Below are 9,282 nucleotides of genomic sequence, written 5' to 3' on the forward strand. Positions count from 1 at the left end.
TTTTATTTAATTGATTGTCACAGAACAAGAAAACATTTATTTTATAAACACTTATGTTTTCAGTTATTTATTTATTTTTTTAAATATATCTTATTGATTTTTTACAGAGAGGAAGAGAGAGGGAGAGAGAGTTAAGAACGTCGATGACAGAGAAACATCCACCAGCTGCCTCTTGCACACCCACTACCGGGGATGTGCCCGCAACCAAGGTACATGCCCTTGACCAGAATCGAACCTGGGACCTTTCAGTCCGCAGACCAACACTCTACCATGGAGCCAAACCGGTTTCGGCATTTTCAGTTATTTTTTAAGTCCTTATATGATATCGCCAAATAGAAAGATTGACATTTGGTATAGACTGAATATTTATGTCCCCCTGATCTGTTTATATGTTGAAATCCTTACCCCTAAAGGATTAGGAGGTAAGGTTTTGGGAGGTGGTGAGATCATGAGGGTGGATATAGTTCCCTTATTAAAGAGACCCCCGATAGCTCCTTTGTGCCTTCTGCTTTGTAGATAAAGCAAAAGATGATCATCTACCAGAAAGTAAGCTCTCACTAAATGTTCTATCTGCTAGTCGCTAGTGCCTTCATCTTGAACTTCCCAACATCCAAAACTATGAGAATTAATTTTTGCTGTTTATAATCCACAGTCTATGGTACTTTTGTTCTAGCAGACCAAAAGGACTAAGACAGTATTATTGTTACCATTTTTAAAGACGAGGAAGGACATTTCTAAGGTTAATATGGAATGGCAGGAAATTTGCTTCCAGACCTCTGAAAGTTTCCAATAAATGTTAAGAAGAAAAATAGAACAGAAAACATGTCAGTCAGTAAATCTACAACTCAGGGAAGGAGTGCTTTTGGAAAAGGGACAACATATATTTTGTATATATGAGTAACATGTTTCAAATCAAAGAAATGTATGAAGGAAAAATTGTCTTCTCTTGAAGACAAATTGTCGATTTGTTGATGGTCAAGGAAGATACACTTTTATTTAATGGTCCTGTCAAATAGATTTGAATTAATGATTTTAACAGATGTTTTCCTCCTCTGTGGTTCAAAAAGAAAAATAAATCACCTTTTTTTTTTTTTTTTTTTTTTTTTTTTTTTAGAGACATGCATCAAAATATCAGTTATCTGCCACAAGTAACATGGATTTGGCTTACAGGTCTCTGATATTCAAAATTTGAGCTCCTTTGTGCCCTGGGTAGTGCAGCCAGCAGATCGGAGGTCATAACCATGCCACAAAACAAACATAATGAGTTACACTACAAGCACTATGGCTATCATTTGGATTCCCACGAGAAAAAGAGAAAGAAGGAAGGTCAAGAGGCTCATGAATATCCAAAGAAGGCAAAAAGATGTTTGGTCTGAAAGCTAAGTTCAATTATAAACAGTTCCATGCTGAGAAAATACAAATGAAAATGACAATCCACATAAAAGAAAAAGACAAAATGAAAGGATCACAAAATATCCACAGGGGATAGCACCTATATGTCTACTGGACAGAGAGGGGCAGTCCTGGGACAAATGATTAAACAAAAACAAAATGAGAAAGTGGGAAACTAGGGGATCCCTCTGCCCAAAGCTCCTGCCCAGGGAGGAACAGGTGTTAAAAGCTATTTGAACAGAAAAGAGAAAGAAGAGAGTGTGGAAGAGAATGGTTACTAAAGCATGCTTCGTTGGAGATGGCTTTACTCAAAAAAACATCTAAGTATGAAACATTCATTAGGCCAATGGGCTTACATACATTTTAAGAAGGTTCATGTGAAACATCCCGAACTGAAGGCCACCTGTTGCCTGCCAATGCTTGCTGTGAACAATAATCCCTCATCCCCACCGTACACAACTTTGGGTATTATTACCAAAAGCACTGTCATCAAAGTGAACTTGAACAAGTTGGGCCTTGTGACACAAGAAGGCAAGGTTTAACCAAAATATGCCCAGGTTGCTAATAATCTTAAAAATGATGGATGCATTAATGTAGTCTGTTGTTTAGACAGCAGTTTCATATAACCAGGAAAACTTCTTTACCATGATGTTTCCACATACTGTCCCATAGCTTACGTGTTAGCAGTCATCAAGAGACTATTTATTTCATTGTAAAGAACAATAAAATGACCCAGCTTAAAAATACATATCAATTCAAAATATAAATTAAAATAACTTGGAATGTAGGTAGAAAGTAAATATTTCAAGTACTCATTATTACTAATTAATCAAAAATAAATGTCTTTCTATAAGTTAAAGTAGTAACAATAAAACACTTCTAAATGCTTTAGATAAAAAACTAAATAATCATACAATTTATTTGATTATATATCTAAGTCTGGAGATAATAAAATTTGTTATTTATTGCTATTGATAAGCACTTTAGAATTAAAAAAAACAAAAAGCTGAACCTAAGCAAGGTATAAAAGACTTGCTATATACATGATATCAGAGTGGGAAAATCTCAAGTATAAAGGCCTTTATATTTGAGATTCCCTTTGCAATTCATAAAATATGCCACAGGTAATCATCCAGTTTAGATAGAGCTCCAACAAGGAGAATATGTCCATAAAACTTGTCATGACCAAGAATTCTTGCAGCTGTGAACTTGCAAAGGAAGAATTATAACCAAGTAGCCTGTTGGCAATTTAACTTAGAATTACTGAAAATATAAACATGATATTAAAATCTTGATGTCTTGTCCTTGTGTCAGAAATAACATTGACAAAATAAGAGAATTTATTGTCACGACAAAAATCCTAAGACCACACAAAATAGTATGTTATCAGAATAAAGATAATATGAATTTATCTTCCTGGAATTTTTTTTGTTTGTTTGTTTGTTTGCTTGTTTTTCACACTCTAGCTAAAATTAGCTGAAATTTTTTTCCTGTATGTTTATAATAGATTTTTTCCCCAATTTACTTTAAAGTCAGTTCTTCTCTTTTTGGGCAAAGATTCTCTTTTCAAAAACTTTACAACTTCATGAAGCTGTAATCTCAATCAGATTAGTGGGTAAATTCTCTATAGTAATTTATTCTGTTACATAGCACCTGGACACAGCTATTGCTTTACTTATTCACTCATATTCTAGGCAAGTGAGAGATCAGGACGTGGGAACTCAATTACATAGATATCTATAATAGTACTCTCATTTTCTGATATAGGAAAACTTATAGAATCCATCAAAATAAAACAAAAAAATCTAAGAATTATTCATCCCTTAGCTCTCTAGACCTATATTATTATATTTAATACTTTTAAAAACTGCCCTTTATAAGATTTGTCCTTGGTACATTAAAAATTGTCCTTGATAAGATTTGTTTCAGGTTGAAATATGAGCTTTCACTTTTATGCTTTATATGTTGATATTTAGAAATTTATAATTAACCTATTTTTGTAACCTTTGACTTAATATCTTCATAATCATAACCTGGCTTGAGTGAAAGTTAACAAAGTTATAATGAAAGAACATTGGAAAATATATATCAAATTTGATCTAGAAATTATTCTTATAAGAATTTATCTTATAGATATACTTGCATGCTTTCTAAAATTGTCACATAAGATTAGTCATTGAACTATTATTTCTAAAGCAAAATATTGGTAATTATCAAAATATGTATAATGATGAGTAATTTTAATAATAATATTATCACAAAGTAAAACATTATGTAGTTATAGAAAATAATGAGGCTGATTCTGATTATTTGTGTTAATATGGAAATATCTATAACACATACTGTCATTAAGATAAAATGCTCAAACTTTGCATAGAATGTTATGTACAACTGATATATATATATCTGAAAAGTGCATAGATTATTATTATTTTTTAGTTTGTTCAGAGAGCTAAGTAAATAAGGAAACAGTAAAGGGATTAATTTTTAATGTCTGCCCTTGTCCTTTATATACTTTTAAATTTCCCATTTTGTGAATGATTACTGAGCAAGATAGAGTTAACTCCCCAGTCTTGAATTGCTCAAATTGTACATTTCAGAGAATGTTCTGTCTTCAGGCCTGGCCTTTGGCAGACACCTGGAGATAACCTTCTAATCCTTGGTTTATTCTGCCTGAGAATGATTTTGTATGAAAGATGCATTAGACTACACTGCATTTATGATAAATACCTGTTTTTGTTTGTCTGTGGCATTAGGTCATGCTCTACCAGTTAGACCAGGATAAAATTATCTTCACAGTGTAATTTATGGTGAATACCTGGTTTTCCTCTGAGGGACTGGAGTTTGAGAAAACTGGAGTGTAAGTAGCTAAGGTCAGTCATGTAGTAAACAGTGGACACTAAGGCATGTATGAGCTTCTATGATTGACAAGGCTTCTCACATTTTGTCAAATATTGTGGCTGGGAGAATTTAACATGTAACTGGGAGGTGACACCACTGAAAGTCTGCACAAGGTTCCTTTTAGTCTTTCCCCATCTGACTTTGCCTTTTGCTCATTTTAATCTGTATTCTTTCACTACAATGTATTGTTATCATGAATATAACAGTTTTTCTGAGTCTTAGGAACCCTTGTAGCAAATCAACATGTCTAAGGATGGTCTTTTGAAGCCCTGATACAATTGCATGGTCACAGAATCAAAGTAAAACATTTTAAAGTTTAAATAAGCCTTTATCAGAGTCAAATAAATCAGTAAATAAAACGTTTGTTGAACTGCTACTACTACAGGACAGGCAGTGTCTCATCTCCTCCAGTTGGTACCACTTGAATAAGCATCCATAGGAGGATGAAATATAATAGAAAGCTTTATTTCCATGGAATTACACCTCTGGGTTTCCAAAGTTATTTTCTCAAGTCCAGTCATAAAAGAAGGGTAGCTAGGGCTTCTGGAGAGCTTAAATCAGAGCCAGTGTCCAGATTTTTTGTTTCATGTTGGAGCAGGGTGCAGTACAGCATCAGGCCAGCTGTAGCTCATTAGTCCATTGCCTGTAGGGGGCTGCATGGTGGTGGGCCACGTGGGCAAACACAAGGAAGTAGGAACTAAAGAGCCCCACAAGCCAAGCGTCAAGAGCAAGAGAACTCTTGTTTAGATTATGTATTCCCAAATTTTTGCAAGCTTGCAGTGGCCACGCTTATTCTAGCCAATGATACTTATTACCAGGTGTACTGACAGACACCTTCCCTAGTCACCCCAACTTTACTGGGCAGGAGTCCATCTTCCCATTATTCCATTACTCCCCCCAGTAGTTCACAGGAAACAGTCTGGCAGTTCCCTGGGGAGTGAAAAGTTGCAGCTTCTTAGGGAAGCTCCCCAAGTGACATGCTTATAATGTCTGGCCTCCCCGCTTTGCTCCTTTTCTATTATTAATAAGTAGCCAGTTATAACAATATCCGTGAAATTGTCATTGATTGGAGTTACTGGATGGAACCTTGTTTTTTTCTCGTGGATGCAGAAAATATTTTAAGTTAAATGAAAATGAAAGTAAAGCAAAGTGGGGTTTATTAAAGATACACTCCAAGAAGGAGTGGGCTAGAGGAGAGAGACAATGGTCCTTAACTTGAGTTTTATGGTTTAAATAAGGAATTTTCTAGATAGAAACTTTCATTTGCATTCAGGGATTATTGACAGAAAAGGGTTACCTAACTATAGTTCTTCTGTGTATGCCCTTACCAATAATGCATGGAGAAAATATCACCCCTGGGTTGGTGATCAAAACCACAATTTTTATTGTATTTAGTCCAGGATCCTAGTAAGATCCCATTGAGGTCATGTCTGTTTCCTCTGAGCTTGCACCAAGAACCAGCTGGTTTTGAACCTGCCCACTAGCAGATTTCTAGCTGATGGGCTACCCATAGAGAGGCTGTCTGAAGGCAATATTGGTCCTACTCCTGTTCAGGCCCCAGGGCAGGACCCACGCAACCCCTCACATCTAACTTCTTACCTACCACTATCACCAAGTTCCATGATAGACATTGTGAGACATCCTGGAATAAAGCTCTCGGCAACTACTGGCTAATTGAAAGTAAAATAAAACTCAGACAGTGAAATTAGTGACTTATAGCATGAGGATAACTATTATTTTATTTATAAAGTGGATTAGAGGCTCTCAACTCCTGGAGTTCAAGGAGTTTTAATAAGAAAAAGAATGCATTTACTATGCTTTATGTATTTTACTTACAATTTTTGTAAAGCACTTGAAGGTAAACATTTATAGTTCTATTTTACAGATGAGGAATCTGAGGCTCAGAGAGACTAAAACCAATATCATGCATTTAAAAAGAAGAAACAGTCTCCTTTTAATTTGCTAATGCAATGTACATACAATATAGCTATGTAATAATATGTGAGTAAATATTCTAGAATTTTAAGCTTTTATTAAATAGTTAAGAATTCTCAAGTTTTGAGACATTAAGTAATACTCAGCTAGGAAGAGCCACACACAAAATATGAACCCCCTGTCTACTTGAACCTGAAGATTACATTTCATCTCATTGCACTCTAGCCCTATGAAGCTAAATAGTCTCTATTAAAAAAAAAAAAAAAAAAAAAAAAAAAAGACTTATCATCCTATATAATAAAGCGGTTATATGCAAATTGACCATCACTTCAACACACAAGATGGCCATCCCCATGTAGTCAAAGATAGCCTGCAGGGGAGGACTGTTGGGGACAATCAGGCTTGCAGGGGAGGACAGTTAGGTTTCTGGGCAGGAGGGATCCAAGGCTGCAGCGGTGGGCAGTTGGGGGTGACCAGGCCTACAGGGGAGGCCAGTTAGGGGTGACCAGGCTGGCAGGGGAGGGCAGTTGGGGGCGATTGGGCCAGCAAGGAAGCAGTTAGGCCTCAATCAGGCTGGCAGGGGAGTAGCTAGGTGATCAGGCTGGCAGGCAGAAGCGGTTAAAGCAATCGGGCAGGCAGACAGGTGAGTCATTGGGAGCCAGTAGTCCTGGATTGTGAAAGACATGTCCCAGATTAGAGAGGGTGCAGGCTGGGCTGAGGGACACACACACAAACACCCCATGCACGAATTTTGTGCACTGGACCTTTAGTGCTTATATGATTATAGATAAATAAAAATTAAACTAATTTTAAAGTTTCATAAAAATAAAATTTTACAAAGAATACACATGGTCTTGCCGAAACTAGTTTGGCTCAGTGGTAGAGCGTCAGTCTGCGGACTGAAGGGTCCCAGGTTCAATTCCGGTCAGGGTCATGTACGTTGGTTGCGGGCACATCCCTGGTGGGGGGTGTGCAAGAGGCAGCTGGTTGATGTTTCTCTCTCATCGATGTTTCTGGCTCTCTATCTCTCTCTCTTCCTCTCTGTAAAAAAATCAATAATAAAAAAAAAAGAATACACATGGTCTTAACAAAAATTTTCAAATATTCTTTATTTATTTTGAAGTATACATTAATTATAAAGGAAGAAGCTGTTAGAGTAGGAGGCTTTAAGTAATAAGAAAATATGTGCTGTAAAACTGTCTAATGCACAAAAATTAAATATAGATGTGTGTGTTACAAAAAAAAAGAAGAAAGTGAAACTACTATGGCATTCTCTAGTTTTAACTAAAAATAAATAAAGATTCTAGATACACACTTCTCAGATTTTTATTTCTTATCCCCAAAATATCTATTTGCACTTTGAATGTATTATTATATAAGTCACAGATAATCACAGTTTAAAATTGTCAAATTTCATCAATAGATAGTACACCATAGTTATTGATGTAGGTATTAATTTCTAAGCAATTTCCTCTGAGATGGAGGCTAAATGCAGTTTTGTTTGATGACTCCATCATTACATTGTTATGGAAGAATCCAACAGAAATTTAGAGTACTAACTAAATTAAACCCATTAAAAGCTTATTGGAATCTCCAAATTATAGCCTTTGCAAACTCAAAAAGTCAGAAACACAAAGAGAGCTATATTTAACTGATTTAAAAGGAAAAAACAACACAGCTGGAAATTTATCATAAGAACAGTGCTCATAATACAGAACTGCAAGTAATTTTCACTAATGTATATTTAGGCAGACTAAGGAAGGTTTCAACTTAAAGACAATGTGTACTTTCTTTAAGATATCACTGCATTAAAAATATTTTTAAAATATTTTATAAACAATTATTTTTAACTAGAGGCCTAGTGCATGAAATTCATGCATGGGGCATCTCCCCTCAGCCCAGCTTTCACCCTCTCCAATCTGGGATTCCAGGGGGTGGGGAGGATCTCTTTCACAATCCAGGACCACTGGCTCCTAAATGCTCACCTGCCTGCCTGCCTGATTGCCCCTAACTGGCCACCCTGCCAGCCTGATCACCCCTAACTGCCTCTGCCTTCCAACCTGATCATCACTAACTGTCCTCCATGCTAATGTGGTTACCCCTAACTGCTTCCCCCACCAGTATGGTTGCCCCTTACTGTCCCTTACCCATGATGGTCCAGTTGCCTCCAGTAGCCCCTCTCTATCAGCCTGGTCACCCCTAACTGCCCCCCACAAGCCTGGTTGCCTCTTTCTGCCCTCCCTTGCCACCCTGCTGCTCAGTCATTTGGTCATCCCTCACTAACCCCCCTGCCTGCCTTGTCACCCCACTCAGCCTGTTCGGTCATCTATTTGGTTGTTTCAGATGTGAGGTCCCCCAGCTCTTTATATATATAGATTGGGAAGAATGAGGAACTGTGTGAATTTTGCCATACTTTATAAGCAATAAACAAATATTTACCTCAAAGGTGAGTCAGAGGCAAAGATTCTCTTCAAGAGAATAGTGAAACACATGCTTCTTATGATAAAAACTAGAGGAACAGCCCATGAAATTCTTGCAAGGAACTGGCCTGCAATCAGGGCTTAGCCTGCTATCACGGTCAATGTTCCCCTGCTGCTGGCAACCGGCCCTGCCCCCCAATGCTGTCGCCAGTCAGCCTCTGTGTGTGAGGCAACCAGCCAGGTGATCAGGGCTCTACTTGCTCATACCTGCCTTGGCCTTTTGCCACCAGCATCCACTGTGACCCACCCCTAGTTCCCCATTCCTTATTGGGAAATTGAAGCCTGTTGGCCTAGGGGAGGGACTAAGAGGTTGGCCAACAGGCCCCAATTAGGTGATTGAGGCCTGCAGGCTGGAAGCAACTTCTGCATCGAGTTTCTGTCCCCTGGTGGCCAGTGTGCATCATAGCAACTGATCATCCCACAGTCTGGTCAATTTGAGAGAGAGAGAGAGAGAGAGAGAGAGAGAGAGAGAGAGAGAGAGAGAGAGAGAGAGAGAGAGAGAGAGAGAGAGAGAGAGAGAGATTGGTATTGATGAAAAGGATGAGATAATTGTCTGAGCTATTGAAATGTTGTT

The 9,282-nt window shown here is 37.5% G+C and overlaps 1 pseudogene; it reads left to right on the plus strand.

Annotated features, from left to right (window-relative positions):
• Nucleotides 1-1,241: 1,241 nt before the first annotated feature.
• On the plus strand, nucleotides 1,242-2,018 carry LOC118729630 (annotated as a pseudogene).
• The last annotated feature ends 7,264 nt before the right edge of the window (nucleotides 2,019-9,282 follow it).

This window comes from Pipistrellus kuhlii, unplaced genomic scaffold (assembly GCF_014108245.1).
Source record: "Pipistrellus kuhlii isolate mPipKuh1 unplaced genomic scaffold, mPipKuh1.p scaffold_m20_p_3, whole genome shotgun sequence".
NCBI classification, from domain to species: Eukaryota; Metazoa; Chordata; class Mammalia; order Chiroptera; family Vespertilionidae; genus Pipistrellus; species Pipistrellus kuhlii.